Source organism: Euprymna scolopes, chromosome 12, assembly GCF_053919585.1.
Source record: "Euprymna scolopes isolate OS-2025 chromosome 12, ASM5391958v1, whole genome shotgun sequence".
Lineage (NCBI taxonomy): Eukaryota > Metazoa > Mollusca > Cephalopoda > Sepiida > Sepiolidae > Euprymna > Euprymna scolopes.
In genome coordinates, this window is record NC_136493.1 from 37,617,526 (window position 1) to 37,636,535 (window position 19,010).

General features: G+C 34.4%; 1 protein-coding gene and 1 pseudogene across 1 annotated transcript in view; one reads left to right on the forward strand and one right to left on the reverse strand.

Annotated features, from left to right (window-relative positions):
* The window catches only part of LOC145291250 (uncharacterized), a 1,874,965-nt gene that overhangs the window by 1,844,825 nt on the left and 11,130 nt on the right, over nucleotides 1-19,010 (reverse strand). The gene's annotated exons all lie outside the window — the stretch shown is intronic.
* On the forward strand, nucleotides 6,669-6,785 carry LOC145291655 (5S ribosomal RNA; annotated as a pseudogene).

Below are 19,010 nucleotides of genomic sequence, written 5' to 3' on the forward strand. Positions count from 1 at the left end.
TATATATATATATATATATATGATTAGTTTTTTTTGGAAAAAGAAATTCAGCAGAGTGCTCAATTAAAAGGAAAATCCGAAAAATAAGAGCGTATTTATATTTTGTAATTTGTGTACAGAAAATATACAATATATATATATATATATATATATATATATAACTTGAGTTGAAACCTAAATCAAAACTTTTGAAGAATTCATGATAAAATTATTTATGACAAGAAATAGAAGAACATAACAATTAAACACCCCGGATGTAAGTGTGACTCAAAAGAACACACACGCTATCGTTTTTTTTTGTTTTTTTTTTTACACGGTGGTCACCATTTATCAAGGCCCGGAAGCCACTCAGGAATAAGGGTTATTGCAAGTACAGTACGTTAGTGTGGAGATTTGATGAAGTGTTTACTTAAGGGGGCGGTTCCTTAGGAATTTGTTAACGTTGGACTCGAAGACATCCAAGTTGTAGTCAGGTGGGAAGCAGGCAGACGGAACAGAGTTCCACAGGCGTGGAGTTCTAAGAAAGAAGCTTTGTTCATGGAATCCACGTTTTGATTTAGGCACAGATAAAGAGTGGGGGAAATTTTTGACTGTGGATTCAGCTAGACGGGTGTTTTTCGTGAAAGATTGGCGAGGGGGACCAGAGATTGGAGTCCAGACGAGCACCTGCCATGGAAATAACGATAAAACAAGGATAGGTTCGTATTAATATATAGATAATAATGATAATAATAATAATTATACCCCCACTCCTCCCCACTAACCCTAACCCACTCTCAATAGTGCAAAAAAAAAAAAAAAAAAAAGGAAAGACATTACCGAATGAAGACGTTTCTCGAAAAGTCCCCGGTATGCAGTGACGTGCAGAGAACATTTTAGGGCAGGTGCTCAAATGAAAACAAATCCGGAGATTCTCTGACAAACAATACAGTATAGAATTATATGTAAACATAAAATTTAATTTTCTTTTATTATGTTGGTTGTGTCATTGGTTTGTATTGACTTAGAATCAAATACAGAATATTTACCAAGAAAATAATGTAATTCGTTTACAAAGAAATCAGACATTTTTTTTTTTTTTTTTGCTGCGATGGAATGAATTACCATAAGTAAATTTGAGCTATTTGTATTATTTTTTTAAAAGTCTGCATGAAAATACATCATCTAAAATAATTTAACAAATATATAAATTGCAAAGATCAACGTCTCTCGCATATCATATCAATAAGTTTGAGATTTGTTTTCAAAATAATAATATAAAAAAAAACCCTCAGAAATGATGGAACATCTTTTGAAAACGTGAACAATTAAAAAATTTGTAATCGTCTATTATTTTTTTTTATTCAATTAATATTAAGACAAATATACACATGGTTGTATATTAAGACAAATATACACATGGTTGTAAACATATTTTAGTTTTAGATTTGTACTAGCTTAGGGAGGGGGGGGGCTTTGCCCGGGCGTAAAATACGCTTAAATATGATATTTTAATTTGTCTATATTTCGTATATATTATTAGAGAGCCGTGATTTCAAAAGTAAAAAAAAGAAAGTATTTAGGTGCTATTAGCTTGAATCGAAGCCGACACTGTAGCATTCAACGGTGGTGACGTTACCACTGAACCAACGTGGAACGCATAGGAACTGATTAAAAATTAAAAATAAACAAAATGTTTAACGATTTTTTTCAATTCTGACCCATTTTTGACCCCTTAAAAACTATTTTAACCGGCTAAAGACCAATTAAAAAAAAACGGCCCGTAAAAGCACAGTCATTTGCGGCCCCTAGCGCTGCTCTGCGATTTTTAGTTTTGGTTGGTTGGTTGTTTTTGTTTTACGGCATATCAACCCTTTTCGGGTTATTTAATGCCGAATCCAAAGATTTTGAAGAAAATTTTTTAATAGAATATATTTGTTGTTTTCAAGTCGGTTTCTATTTAACCCATAGTTGGAATCCTAACAGGTACTACCACTCCGGGTCAGAGTGGACTTGGGAGCAATGACAAAGGGTGGCTCCACACTCCCCAAAGCCCGCAAACTGGGGCCTTACCACTGGATATAGTTTAAGGTTTCTTGTTTAGTAAAGCACATTATAATAATATAATAACTATAAAAAAAAAACATTGTCGTTATTGCTTCTGGCCTATGTGGTATTCAAACACACCTGCTCTATATCTAGGATATTGAGCAATTTCTAGCATAAAACACCATAACAAAAACATTAAAGTTCTTGGACTCAGGCAACACAGCGTTTAAACATACCCCTTATCAAATGTAATGCTGTATTATTAGAAATTCTGCTTCTACCGATAATGAATCTTTTTTATTTTATGTTAGTTACGATTTTTCTGAAGTAACACCGAATAAAAATATACAAACTTTATTTATTTATATAGTGTAGTTTTTACTTTTAGTTGGACATACATACACACACAGACAACAAAGGAGAGAACTTGAATGCCTACTAAACATTATCCTCGAGTGTCTAAAGTATTTCTGTACAGAGGATACTTTTGCCCACCTAAGATCTCCTCACTATGGCTAACTCACATTAGCTTGTACGAGGAATAGTGCACCTTCTCAATGGTAATTAAAGGGTGGCTCCACACTCTCCAAAGCCCACAAGCTGGGGCCTCACCACTGGATATAGTTTAAGGTCATATCCAGGACCCCCATTGAGGGACTTTTACCCTCTGCAGGGGGGGGCAGTCGGTGTATTCTAATGCCCTACCGACAGGGCCGTTTAGTTTTGGAAGAGATAGAGTTTGTAAATATTGAGACATAGATAGACATATAGTCGTTTATATATTAGATTTCGTAATAGAATAATATAAACAGAGACGTAGAAATTTCCAGGTTAGTATCTGGGAGTGTGCTTTCAACGTGCCTACCGAGAAAGAAGGCCGACGCATATGACAGCGTAACATCACTTCCTAATAAAGTTGTAGGTATAGACAGCTTCCGGTATTCAACCACGTGGTCATGCTAACAGGCATAAAAAAAATATGGCTACCAATATGTGTTACCGATTGTCCATGTATGTTCTAAAGAAAAAGAACAATTCTCCATTCGGAAAATAATTATTATAATTGCACATTTGGGATAATTTTAATCAAAATATCGTAAGTGAATTCGTGTTTGAACTTTTATTTTTATTGGAGAAAGTCGAATATTTCATTTTATTTATTTATTTTTTTTACTGCAAAACAAACAATTTTGGAGGTTGTATTACTGTACACATAGATTCGAAAAAATTGTCAAAAAACAAATACATAACAAATAAATGTTATCAAATGCAAGATAAGTTACTTTTCTACCAAACTGGATATATTTTTCGTGTTTTTATTCAATGTAACATGTTTATTCAGCTCGAAAAACATATATTGTTTACCGATGTATTGGAAAATTCAAAATGGCGCCCGACTCTCTCGTTAACACAGTAAGTTCGGGAAAAGGTGTTATAAATAATAAACTAAACAAAATACGATTAAAAAACCATCGAATATATGTCAACCTATGTCACGGTAATATATATTGAGCGAGTTTCTAACAGTATTTTGTCTAGTTTTATATTTATAGTACATTTTCCCGAACTTACCGTGTTAACGAGAGAGTCGGGCACCATTTTGAATTTTCCAATACATCGGTAAACAATATATGTTTTTCGAGCTGAATAAACATGTTACATTGAATAAAAACACGAAAAATATATTCCAGTTTGGTAGAAAAGTAACTTATCTTGCATTTGATAACATTTATTTGTTATATATTGCTCTTTCTCAAATGGCCCTCATATAGTACTGACGTCTGACAAATCTTACCTACATTGCCTGCAGACATTTTTCAATTAACAGGCCTTCTTCTTACTCTCGGTGGCCGTGCTTTCAACCACTGGCCTCAGTCTTCATTAAGACATACATATAGGATAATGAAAACTGATGTAAAACATGAGGTCTACTGTCTACTCTGTCCATGGCAGACATTTCTACCGACTATGTGTAGCAGTAGTTCTAAAAAGTTGGATGGTTCTACACAAAGCCCTCACCACTATAAACAAATCATTTGTGTTATCTTCTGACAGTGTGTGTGAAGATCATATGTCAAAATGGATAGGAGAGTCCAGATATACAATAGTACATTTTCACCACCAAAGCTCTGATCCCTACTTGATCCCGACTGAAATGAATGGCTCTCGATGAGGAAGCACCTTGCTTTGACAACTGTTGGAAAAAATGATTAGATCATTCTATTGCTCCAGGAGTTAAGATGAGTACTGTTGCCATATCTTGAGAAGAGCTGCTCAGAGAACACTTTTCATCCTTGGCAGGACACAAAACCAGTTTCGAAATCGAGTGGGCGATGTCCTTTTCTTTTCCCTGTCTCACAGAAGAAATATTGTGAGTCTATCTCTGTTCTACCGTTTCTTCTATGGAAGGCATTCAACTGAACTTTAATCTCCCCCCCCCACTGTAAAACATTTTCAACAAACACTCGTATATCTACAACTAATGTCAATAATTCCCCTTACTTCCTATCTGTATTTAAAACTAAACGAAATTTCCATGAGCAAAGTTTATTTCCTAGAACTACTCGTCCGTGGAACATATCGTGGGGCTGCTTCCTAGTTGAATATAACATAGGCGTTTTCAAGTCCAATGTAAATAATTCTTACTGATCAGCATTCTTAAATAATAAGATCCTACCAATTTCCACCATGAGTGATCATCATGGTGTTGTTTTCAACAGCCCTCTGAAACTCATGAACGTTTATCCCCAAGTGCCTTTCGACCTTGTTTATGAGTGACCCTCTTGTATAAAGAAAAGTACATGCTTTTAATGACATGGCTTCTTCAGAATTTTCTTATCTATTCTCTGCTTCCTTTGTTCCATCTCGTTTGACTCATTGGTCTTGTGGTCTTCCTGAATTCTGTTTTTATACCTCATTGGAATACAGCTTCCTATTCCAGTCGTTTCTTTTCCAGAACAGCAAACTTTTAAAACTCCCCTTCCTTAGTATACAAAGGTCAATAAGCATCTTTTGTCTTGTGTCTCTTGTTAGCTCTTTATATTGATTGGCTTCACGCCTTGCCTAGAGTTATTTCCGTTGGAAAGAATATTCACAACTTTTCTGGAGTTATTTCCATTAAAAAAAGTGAAGCATGCATAGTTACTCTGAGTGCACAGTGAACGAGGCATAAAAAAATGACTAAATTCAGCATTCCCACCCCATTTAGCCCCAAAGTCCCCAGGGGACATCAAATCCTGGTGAAAATAACCAAACGGTGCAGTTTTAGGCCTTAACATATGTACATTTGAGTTCTGCACCATGCAAAAAAAGAAATGATCGAATCCATCATTTGCTCCCTTCCCATTTGTCCCCAAAAGTCCGAAAGGACTTAACATATTTAAATTTGAGTTCAGTACTATGCAAAACTGCTAAATAGAAATACATAGAAAATTTTGGACAAATATGATAAAATAGTCCCAACAATGGAGTGTTTTTATTAGATCTAAAAGAGCCCCTGGGACACATCTAAGAGCTATCGCGAAGTATAGACAAACAAAGTTATATAGAAATCAGTTAGTTACAACTTTTCAGAAAGTTATATAAAAATCCAAAGCATCAGTTTTTTTTTTTAATAAGGATAAAAGTGTCAATTTTAGCCATTTTAATCCTAAAAGGCACAACTAGGGGTGCAACCGGAGTTTTCCTGGAAAATCCGTTCTGTTACTTTTGACTCATATCATGTTTAATGTTTGTGCAAAATTTCAAAAAATTATAAGGCGTAGTTATTGAGAAAAGGGCGAACGAACGAACGGACAAGGGTGAATTTTTACAGGTCTACCCTCCTTTTGTCGGGGGACCAACAAATATTCACACTTTTTCTGGAGTTATTTTCATTAAAATAATGTTTAATCTTTTTGTCATACATAAAGTGTCAAGATGAAATTACCAGAAATATGAACATGATATCTCCAACATAATTAGTTTGAGGAATATCAACTCGTTAAAATGCAAATACACAAACACTCCAACAAACATGTTCTGCGAGCATTCTTTGGTTACAAGTGAAACTGCATCACTAATCTGAATAGAAGAAATAAATTTCTCTCGCATCTTAGAATCCATTTTGGGAATGGAAAATGGAGAACAGTCTCTTGTAAATGAATATATTCGAGATTGCAGATAAGTGGTTGAAAAGTGAAAAGTGAAAAAAAATCTTCAGTCATCCAATGCATAATATTTCAAGTGGTGATTATTGACTATTTCTGCCAGGTCACAGCATCAAGCATAACAATGGAACGCGTAAATAATAAATACGTCTTTAGTTATAAATGTCTACCTACGTATATGCAATATGCGCCAGATGTTTTTTTTTTTATTTCTTTTAAAACACACAACATCTTTTGCTTTCCATAATTAAAATATATCTATTTGCAGTATTTTATAAATAACCAAAATAGTATACGAATCATACACATTATATATATACATATATATATATATATATATGAAAGAAATTTTGTTATTGTTTAATTTATTAGCGATATTAAAAGCATAGGGACGCCGCCATTGTATTCAAATTGAGTTACTTGAATGATAGAAACTTTTACTTGCTTGCATGCAAATGCCTGCATTAAGTCGCCCCTTGTTTGAGAAAATGTGTATACGGCATAATCGCGTTGACACACCGGTTCTCGTCAAATCACCGAAGTTAAGCAACGTTGAGCCTGGTAAGTATCAAATGGGTGACCATTTGGGAATTCTAGGCGCTGTATGTGCTCTCTGCTTATCTCGGCATCTGTTTCCAGTCGTGCTGTACATACACTTCACTTGCCACTGGTATTTAGCAATGTCGTCTCAGGAGAAGTGTGGTTGGAGATTGTGCACCTCCTGCCACAAAACCTTCACGCGCAAGCAACCCTTCGTGTGTATTCACAGTCGGTCTAAGACTGAAGAAGCCTGCATATATATATATATATATATATATATATATATATATATATATAACTACTTAATTTACTCACATAAAATTGATATACGAAAGTATGGATTTATGCGTAAACTTTAAGTATTTACTTCAAAAGTGCTCAATACGTAGGTAGAGCTAGTTAATAATTTATAAAATATATATGGCGATTAAGCTACACTGAATATTCCGCGTTTCATCCACTCTAGGACTCCTCAGGCTTATGCGCATAAGCCTGGGGAGTCCTAGAGTGGATAAAACGCAGAATATTAAGTGTAGTTTAATCACCATACTAATTTTATATATATATATATATATATATATATATATATATATATGCTATTTATTTGCTTTTGTTTTGCGATACTTTTTGAATGAATTTAATTATTTATACGAAAATGCATTTTTACCTAAATGTGAGTTGAAAATAATTTTCCCTTTTGCTAATTTGGTACTTCCAGATGGGGAGCGGCATATATATTGCTTTTTGAAATTATATATATATATATATATATATATATATATATATATATATATACAGACACACACACACACACACATATATATATTGGGACTATTAATCGGAATGGAAATCGGGAATAAAAAATTGGAAGATTTCAGGGTATCAGGATTGATAAAATTGCTGCCTATTTTCTGATGCCAAAACGATTCTTGTAATTGTCATTTTTTATTTGATTTTATTTAAAGTAAAATCTTCCATTGCTGGTAATAATGATAAAATAATAAATAATTATTGATTTTAAACTACCAGCAAAGCTAAAATCGATAGCTCATCCTCCACAATTGTATTTTTTATTAGGTGAAAATTTTCTTCTTATTAAAAACCTTAAAACAATTTATCACAAATAAAAAACATAACACATGGGGAATATAAGTTTCTTTAATATAATGTATTGCTATTGTAAAAATATTGCATAAATTTAGGTTTATTATTAAAATAATATGTGACCAAGAATAAGAAGATATATATATATATATGAGAGAGAGTTATACATGTATATATATATATATATATATATATATATATATATATATATATAAATTTAATAAGTTATAAAATATATATGGCGATTAAGCTACACTGAATATTCCGCGTTTCATCCACTCTAGGACTCTTCAGGCTTATGCGCGAATTTTGTGGTTGTTTGTCGTTTTTATATATGCATCTTCTGTTAAGATTTTAGCTAGCCAATCAGCTTTCTAGTATCTCAATAGAAGATGCGTATATAAAAACGACAAACGACCACAAAATTCGCGCATAAGCCTGAAGAGTCCTAGAGTGACTGAAATGCGGAATATTCAGTGTAGCTTAATTGCCATATATATTTTATAACTCACTAACTAGCTCTACCTACGTATTGAGCAGTTTTGAAGTAAATACTTAAAGTTTACGCATAAATTTATACTTTCGTATATTTATTTTATGTGAGTAAATTAAGTAGTTATATATATATATATATATATATATATATATATATATATATATATATATACATACATATGTATCTTCTTATTCTTTATTCCTGTTCATTATTTGTAGCTAGTTTTAATTTTCTTTTTGCCATTTTAGTTTGTTTTTGGATTCTTATATATTTCTTTAGACTGTTTCAACCGTTCTTTTGTTTTATCTGACAAAACTATTAGATAATTTTTATACAGCTCTCTCATATTTATCTTTATACTCTTATTTAAATTTTATTTACCTATTTTACATCCGTCCTAAGTATACAATTTCTGCTTGCTTTATATATATATATTCTTCATATTCCTCTGTCTGTCCCCAGTTGAAATGAATGCCTCTCCATCAATGTTATGACAAGTTTCTGGTACTAGCCTTCACTCCTGATCTGAAATAGAACACTTAAATCCATTGCCAATATTGTAGAAAAAAACGGTTGGATCATTTTACCACTCCTGTAGATATCCCACAGCCAATGCAATTCTGTACCTGTATAAGAGCCAAGTACGTTCTAGGATGGAGTACTGTTGTCACATCTGGGTAGAAGCTAGTCAGATCACTCTATCCTATCTTGACAGAGTTCAAAACCAGCTTTAAAACATGATAATTAATGCCCTTTTCTCTTCTCTGCAACCTCTTTCCCACAGAATGAATGCTGTGAACCTGTCTCTGCTTTATTATTTTCATCGCAAGTGCTCATCTGAGCTTGAATCTACCGTCATTCTTGCCAAACATTTCTAAAAAGACACTTGACTAGCTACAACCATTATCAACAATTTCCCCCACTCTATCTGTGCTTAAATCTGAACACAGATTCCATGAGCAAAGCTTCTTTCCAGAACTGGCCGCCTGTGGGTCTCTGTTCTGCTGGCCTGCTTTCCATGGTCATGTTCAAGTCAATGTGAACAAGTTCCAGTTGAGTCATCCTCTTAAATAATCAAGTTATACCCAATTTCTACTGTTAAAAGTTACTACACTGTTGCGATGATGACTACCGTACACTCATTAACCCTCATCCTCGAGTGGCTACCAGACTTGGATGAGTGGTGACTCCCAAGTAAAATATATATATATATATATATATCTTTCTTTGTTTCTCTTTCTGAGATTTTTTTTTCAATTTCTGTGTGAGTATATTGCTGTTTATATATGTATTTCCATTTGTGTATGTGCATATACAGGGTGTCCCAAAAGAAACTGACAGATTTGAAATTTAAATTCAACTGAGAGTACCACTTTATGATAAATATCGACTCCTTGATGGTGTAATGACTCATGATAACTTTAGTAGGGTTAATCTAGATGCTCTGAAATCTTTTTTCGCTAGTTTGATGCTTCTATTGTTCAATCTTATATTTGATCAATTCAGCTTCTTTTGGGACATCCTATATATATATTTGTATGTTCGTGTTTGTGTCTGTGTCTATTTACATATCCATATGGTTGTGCGTTGCCATCCATTATCACTATGAAAGCCCTATAGCTACGGACCTAGAACACGGAGCTCTTAAGCCTGATATAGTGATGTGGGATAAGAGGGAGAAAGTAGCAACCATTGTTGAAGTAAGTGTCCTTAACATTGCTGGGCTTAACAGAGCTGAGAGGAAAAAGATAAAATATTAAGTTGGTGTAAAACTAATGTCATTTTCATATATATAGTTGAACATAAAAAAAAGCAAAACATATTTTTGCACTAACCTAATACCATGGTCTTATGCATGACATGAAAAAAAAAAACAAAAAAACTAAAAACACTGGAATCTTAAGATCTCCATCATTCCAGTAATAATAGGAGCAACCGGACTCATGAAACAGAATTTCAAAAACTACCTGGCGAATATAACCGGTGAACCAAGTGTAAGAGAAATATTAGGTTGGTGCAAAAGTAATGTCGTTTTTTGATGTTCAACTTCATGCCAAAAGTCGACATTATTTTTGCATCAACCTAATACAAACTACTGCACTCGAAGGAACGGTTAGAATTTTAAAAAGATCTCTTGATTGGAGTGACTGAAATAGTGAATGTCTGGCATCCGGTAGGATACCCCATCCCCATAAAATAAAACGCTTAGAAAATTAAAACACGGGAGAATTTATCTTATGATGACATGATAACACAATTCTACCCAATTTTTTTGCTGACTCTGATATTTTTAGCCATTTACTGTGTTTTTATCAAATACTGTATCTTTCATACTCATTAATCCTCCAAACGTGCCTATATATCATTACATAACGTGGAATTCTTTTGAAGATTTTATTATCTTTTTCACCAGAATGCCACTTCAATAGTCCTTACATGGACTACTTATAAAGTTTGGACTTTTTTCTCTGGTTTTACCCAAAACTTTTTTCTTTCTTACTCTTCATTATATGTATCTATCTTTTTTTCAGTAGTCCCCATTATTTTAAGTTCTACAAATGTATTTCTTTATTTTTTAATTTTCATTTATTTTCATATGCTTATATATTTCTTTATATATTCTTTATTTTTTATATTTTTTATTTCTAATCTAAATGTTCTTAAGCTGGTGTTTGTGTCTTTATACTTGTCTAATGCTATCTTTTCTTCTCTTCGGATGAGAAAAAATTAGCTTTAAAAGGCCATGGCCTAAAGAGTTTTTTTTTCTTGCTTTTTCTACACTCATTTCTTCTTAGTCTGATGATATGATAAGGTTGTATATATCTTTTATTAAATACACACACACATTATATATATATATATATATATATATATATATATATATATATATAGCATGGGTGCCCGGGTTTTTGCAGGTGTATGCTGAGCAAAAAAAAAAAAAAACGGTAATTTTTTTAACTTTGACCCCTATTATGACCCCATAATATTTATTATTTTGGGCTCAAATCAAGTTAAGCTAGATCCATGTCCAAGGAACCTATATCTAAAATTTCAAGTGTTTAGACTCAAAATTGTCGGAGGAGTTTGGTAGAGTCCTTAAAGGTCAAATCGTTGAACTTTGACCTCTTAACAGTAAAATTTCTGGCCGAAACTGGATCACTTCGATTTTCCCAAATCTTAGTACCTTGTATATCAAATTTCGAGTTTGTAGACTAAAAATTGACAGAGTTATTGCGTAGGGAAATGTACACAGACACACATACACACGTTCACTTTTATAGATAGGTAGATAGATAGATAGAGAGAGAGATAGTTTTGCTGTATCACAACTCCTTATTGTAACTAAACAAGCAAGGGAGTTGACCATTTATATCTCTCTCATATATATATATATATAAATATATCTTCTTTACTCGTATAAATTGGGGTGTTTTCGTGCACTGATATTAAAAACCCTTTTTTCTATTTATTTAAAAAGAAAATACAATTTTGTTATATATGAGTCGTGGAATTGCATTCATCTGCAAAAGATCTAGCTTATTTACATATTCTTTTAAACATTCATATGAATTAATTCCCTGTTAGTTTTTTTCAGTCTTCTTATGGGATGATCATCTTTAGTTAGTATTACGTGTAATTATATTCATGTCCATATTTTACATGATTTATACTTACGTAATATTTGCGTTAAAAGGTTATAGTAAACACAAACCTCTTATATATATATATATATATATATTTATATACTAGCTGGATCCGTTAAGCGGCGTTGCCCGGTTGACGAGGCCCACCTCGTAAAAAATTAAAGTACATTTGTTATTGCTAGTCAGCCCCAACTCCCTCATGTTAAGAACGGCTTGCAGAATAGACACTCCTAACCTCTGGATGTTTAAAACGCTTTTCGGAATAGATATCCCAACCTTCCCATGTTAAGAACGGTTTTCAGAATAGACATCTACAACCATCGAAAAGTACTTGTCTCTACCAAATTTAAATAAGATTTCGTAATCAGACTAGTTGAAAACCTACAAAAGACGTCATGTTAAAGAAAATTGTTGCGGTGGAGCTAATATAAAAATTTACCCACAAACAAAAACAAACAATTTTATTGTCTTCTGTATAGAAAGGCGCTAATCGGTTAATATGTTCATTTTTTTCAGCACGATTGTAATCTGTAGAGAGTAATGCCAATCGGTTAATATGTTTATTTTTGTTTGTTTGTTTGTTTGTTTGTTTGTTTCAGCACGATTGCAATCTGTAGAGTGCGATGACAATTGGTTAATATATATAATTTTGTTTTTTAGTGATGCCAATCGGTTAATATATGTACTTTTGTTTGTGTTGTTTTTTCAGCATGATTGTAACCTGTCGTGACATCGCCAATCAGTTAATATGTTTGATTTTCTTGTATTTTTTAGCGACACAAATTGGTTAATATATTCAATTTTGTTTATTTTAAGCACAATTGTAATATGTAGAGAGTGATGACAATCGGTTAATATGTTTAATTTAGTTTTTTCTTTTAGAACGATTTTCTTCTGTGGAGAGCGATGCTATATTGTATAATTTCTGAAGCATTCATTTATTTATTGTAGAAGTGGATTCCGGAATATGCGAATAGTCAGACATTAGCTAATCATAATGGGCAGAATTTCAAAGGGAGAATTTATTATTTACTATTTTTGAATCGGGAAATGGAAAGATTATGTTATGCGTATGTATGTAATACCTAGTTAATGGTGGTGCAACCACAATATCGTAGGAAAATATAAAATTTGACCTAATTTCAACTGGTAGTGGTGGGAGCACTAAATATTGAGAGAGAAAAATAGAAACTTCTTCCTCTGTAGATGTGGCAAATATGATGATGTTACTCATCTGATTTAATGTAACATTTTATTATTACGAGTGATTGTGGCAGAAATGGTAGTCCTAAGTTACATAAGATAGTGACTGTAAGGGTAGATGCATTGAATTTGTATGTGACATCTGTTGTTTTAGACCTATGGTACTTTGGTCCAAAAGGGAATTTCTACAATCAAAATCCCTCTCAATACAGACCTATAAGTCTTCTGTGTGTTATGAATAAGTTGCTGGAATCCATATTAAATAGAGAAATAGTCAACCACCTCAGCAGGAATAACCTTCTTAGTGACACACAATATGGTTTCCGCTCTGCAAGATCTACCGCAGATGTGCTGACAGTTATATCCCACAGGATAAGTGAATCTCTTGACAAAGGCTTTCTTTCTAGGGTAATTGCTCTTGACATATCAAAGGCCTTTGACAAGGTATGGCATAAGGGTCTACTTCACAAGATTTCCAGCTACGGTATAACGGGAAATGTTTTCTCAATCATTAAATCATTTCTCTCCGATAGGCTCATAAGAGTAGTGGTCGATGGACAAAAATCGGAGGCCTGCAATATAAATGCTGGAGTCCCTCAGGGGTCAATCCTGGGCCCAACTCTCTTCCTGATCTACATCAATGACCTCCCTAAACACATACTTAAATCATTCGTTGACATCTATGCTGATGACACAACCATCTACGGCAACACATCAAAAGCTGTAAATGACAAAGTTCTCTCTGATTCTCTCTCCTCTGATCTCGAGCGCGTGGTTCAGTGGGGGAAGATGTGGCTGGTTACCTTTAATGCATCCAAAACCAAACTCCTATCCTTACATCATCAACGCTCTGATCCCCATCTGGCATCAATTGTGATGGATGGCTCTCGTCTGGGTGAGGCTCCGTGTTTTGACAAGCTTCTGGGTTTGACCTTTACTCCTGATCTGAAATGGAACACGTACATCAAGTCTGTTGCCAAGGTCGCTGGAAAGATGGTGGGATCCTTCTACCGCTCCAGAAGATATCTCACTACTGATGCAATTCTCTATCTATATAAAAGCCAAGTACGTCCAAGGATGGAATACTGTTGCCATATCTGGGCAGGAGCTGCTAAAAACAGCCTATCCTGCCTTGACAGAGTACAAAATAGACTTCGTGGCTTGGTTGGAGATGCCCTTTTCTCTACCCTGCAACCTCTCTCCCACAGAAGAGACGTTGCGAGCCTGTCCTTGTTTTATCATTATTTCCATGGCAGATGCTCGTCTGAACTCCAATCTCTGGTCCCCCCTCGCCAATCTTTCACGAGAAACACCCGTCTAGCTGAATCCACTGTGAAAAATTTTCCCCACTCTATATCTGTGCCTAAATCAAAACGCGGATTCCATGAACAAAGCTTCTTTCTTAGAACTGCACGCCTGTGGAACTCTGTTCCGTCTGCCTGCTTCCCTCCGGACTACAATTTGGATGTCTTCAAGTCCAATGTTAACAAATTCCTAATGAACCGCCCCCTTAAGTAAACACTTCAGCAAATCTCCTCACTAACTTAATGTACTTGCAATAACCCTTATCCCTGAGTGGCTTCCGGGCCTTGATAAGTGGTGATCACTGTGTAAAAAAAAAAAAAATATATATATATATATGGAGATGTGTGTATATATTTGTTTAAATTTTTTGCCTACCAAACTCCTCTGTCAGTTTGTAGTCTACAGAAATGAAACTTAATATGTAGGGTATTCTAACCCATGCAAAACTTTATATTTGGGTTTTAGCTGGGAAATCAGTGCAAAAGTGTGAAAATTTAAAAAAATGGAATTTGCCAGGTGAAAGTCGAACAACAGCATTATGAATATGCATGCGTAACGTAATAGCTATTGGTTCATGTTTTAATTTTTAGCCTTGCAACAAACATGTTTTCATAGGTCAGGCATTAACGTCAAAGGAAAAAGTAAATCATAAGCTAAACGTTTTGGTTTCGGTTCTCTATTGTGGTGCACGAATCATGTTTTTTAAACTTTTTAAATCATTACTATACATTGGGTCCAATATAATATATACGAAATCTGCATTAATCAAAATACCATATTTGGCATATTTTAAAATCGGCAATGCGGGCGGCCTACTTTTATATATATATATATATATATATATATATATATATTTATAGCGTAAGTCACGGGAAACGGATGTTTTTAAACAAAACAAAACTCTGCGAATATTTCAACAAAAATTTAAGCCGGTTTTAAGGCTACCTTCCTCAATCCCTATCCGTTACACAAGGAGAGCAAGGAGCATTCTACAAACATCCGTTTCCAGTGACTCACCCTATAAATGTCAGACACAGACTATTTCACAGCTTTTCAATGTGATAAGACAGGCAACTGTTTCAAACTTAGGTGGAAACTCAACCGTTTCATTGACGCTTATGTAATCAGTACAAGTCACAAGGGAGAAAAATCTTGATGTTTTTGTATAAACAAAAAGGATTTGCTAAGGACTTTTCTTATAATTGTTGTTCATATTACTAATACCCGAATATTTTCGGCAGATAGATGACATATAAATGTATGCTATATCTTAATTATAAAGATACAATTTCCAAGTAGTCAAGTGAACTTGTTAACAATTTTAGCTTTATAGTTCACTAAGGGGGGGGGAGATTTTCCCGGTCGTTAAATACGCTTAAATATGATATTTTAATTTGTCCAGATTTCATAAATATTATTATTAAAGAGTCGCAATTTCAAAAGTAAAAAAAAACAAGTATTTGGGTGCCATTAGCCAGAATTGAAACTGAAAGCAAAACTGGAGCATTCTAAGCTGGCAACGTTACCGTTGTACCAATGTGACACGCATATGAACTGATTAAAAATAAACTAAGATGAATGTATAAAATATATAATGATTTTTTCAATTTTGACCCATTTTTGAACCCTTAAAAACTATCTTAACCGGCTAAAGACCCATAAAAGAACGATCCATAAAAGATTCAATCATTTGAGGCCGATTGCGATGCTCTGTGACTTTTAGTTTCGGAAGGCATAGAGTTTGAAAATATGGATACAGACAGACAGACATAGTGAGTTTTATAAATAAGATTTGGATAAAACAGGGAACTATTTATAACTATGAAGTAGAAAAATGTTTAAAAATTGATTATTACAGTTTGTTTATTGCTTAATATAATTGTCGTTTGGGTCAATGGGAACTTCTTCATAATATTACATAATAGTAGTCGTGTTTTGAGTGCAAAAGTTTAGATGACAGGAATCAGAGGGGTCATCCGATAGAAGCAATGCAAACCATATAATTTCCACTCATAATCATATTTCTTTCTCTTAGCTGGCGAATTTTGAACGAGTGTTGACTTTTAACCTGACATTTAAAGATGTGAGGTGGCGTGATATGGCTGCCACTTGAAACCACATGAAAGACCACAACTGTGGCAGGAAACAATTTTTCATCACCCTAGGCATGTTCCTGTTAGCTGTGGCAATCCAGCGATTCATTTTCAGGGTGCTGGCAATAGTCCTGTAGTCATAACTTGGATTGGCGTATCTCCAGTCTTGCTTGTTGAATATTGTGTCACTTTCAGACATGATAGAAGGCTCCTATCACCCTTGGAATTTGTACACAACTGACTGACTAGTAGATGGTCTGTAACAAAAAAAAAAAAAGAAAAAGAAAAGAAAACCAGTTTTCATTAAACGGATATGGAATCATGTCGTCTTTTCTATGTCGATAATTTTATTGTCCCACCCTATACTGGTCACATAACACTGACATATTTTTATTAATTATGACTATGTGCAAATTCAACCATAGCTAGAATTGGTTTAATATTAAATTATTTTTATTTATCTGTGGGGTTAGCTCAAACGGTAGGGAATGGAACTAGAGCACTAAATGAGCTCAGCATCTGGAGTGCTAAATGAGGGATGTTTTTATCTATCCTGCGATAGTGTAAACAGTAGGGAACATGGTTGGAGCGCTAAATATTTTGGCTTCAATCCTAGCTAATGACACCCAAGTCATTTTTTTTTTTAATTTTGAAATCAGCACTATATATAAGGTACAATATAATATTCAATAGAGAATTGGCTCAAATAATAAATATGAAATTTGCTTGCCTTTTCAATTATTAAATTATTTCTCTGTGATAGGTTCATAAGAGTAGTGGTTAATTGGGCAGAAATTAGAAGCTCGCGATATTAATGCTGGAGTCCCTCAGGGGTCCAACTTTCTTCTTGATCTCTCAAACATCAATGATCTCCCAAATCATATCCTAAGATCATTCATAGACATTTACACTGACGACATTACCATCTATGACAACACTTCAAAAGCTGTAAATGACCAAGTTATCTCTGATTCTCTCTCCTCTGATCTTGATCACATGGCGCAATGGGGAAAGAGGTGGCTGATTAATTTTAATGCATCTAAAACCAAGCTTCTATCTTTGCATAATCAATTCTCTGATCCCCATCTGGCATCAATTGAAATGATTAGCTCTTGTCTTGTGGAAGCTCTACATTTTGACAAGCTTCTGGTACTGACCTTTGCTACTGATCTGAGATGGAATATGTTCATCAAATCCGTTGCCAAAGCTGCTGAAAAAAATGGTGGGATCATTCTACCGCTCCAGTAGATATCTCACTCCTGATGCAATTGTCTACCTGTATAAGAGCGAAGTATGTCCAAGGTCAGAGTACTGTTGCCACATCTGGGTAGGATCCTGCCTTGACAGAGTTCAAAATAGACTTTGTAGCTTAGTGGGGGGATGCCCTTTTCTATTCCCTGCAACCTTATTCACACAGAAGAGACGTTGCGAGCCTGTCTCTACTTTATCGTTATTTTCATGGTAAATTCTCGTCTGAGCTCCAATCTATAGTTCCCTCTTGTTTGACTTTCACGAAAAACACCATCTATTCTTTATCTGTGCCTAAACCTAAACGTGGATTCCATAAACAAACCTTCTTTTTAAGAACTGCATGCCTGTGAAACTCTGTTCCGTTTTCCTGCTTTCCAGCTGACTACAATATGGTCGTCTTCAAGTCCAATGTGAACAAATTCTTGATGAGCTCTCCCCTTAAGTAATCCAATTTACCAAATTCCACTACTAATGATTACTGCGATATTTTCCTATTGACTTAAGTACACTCATTAACTCTTATCCTTGAGTGGCTTCCAAGCTTTAATAAATGGTTACTCTTTTGTAAAAAAAAGGAAAGTATATTTTACGATGAACAAGGCCAGGTACCCCTCTGCTAACTTTTGAATAAGGATAAAGACTACAGGGTATGACGATAAAATTACCACCCTAAAGAAAACAACACTACACTTTTTTTTGAACATTTATTAAAAAAAAAAAATCAATTCAGGAAATTTGTTTATCTAGTAGATCTGCCATCTATTTAATGTAACCGCCTTCAGCCTCAATCATCACCTCAATACAGATTCGGAACTGGGAGCATGCCTTTTTCACAAGCGCCAACAGGAGCTTGGCAAATACTTGGCGAATAGCTGCAATCAAGCTGGCTTTGGTATTGTGGAAGGTCATGTTAGTAATCTTTTTGATGTATGAACAAACGAAATAGTTCAGTGAGAGTAGGGGGCAGTGAGTTAAGCCTGGATCTCTTTGGATTTATGGGATGGCATCGAGTCCTGCTGCCACAGACAGGGTCTGCCAGCGGTCACCTGATTGCAGCAGGGGATAACTACACTCTTCAGCAAATTCAGGTACACTTTGGTGTTTACTTTCAAGCTGGCTTCGAAGATGTGAGGTGGTATGATGTGGCCCCTACTTGAAACCACACCAAAGACCAGGACTGTGGATCGTCTGATGTGTT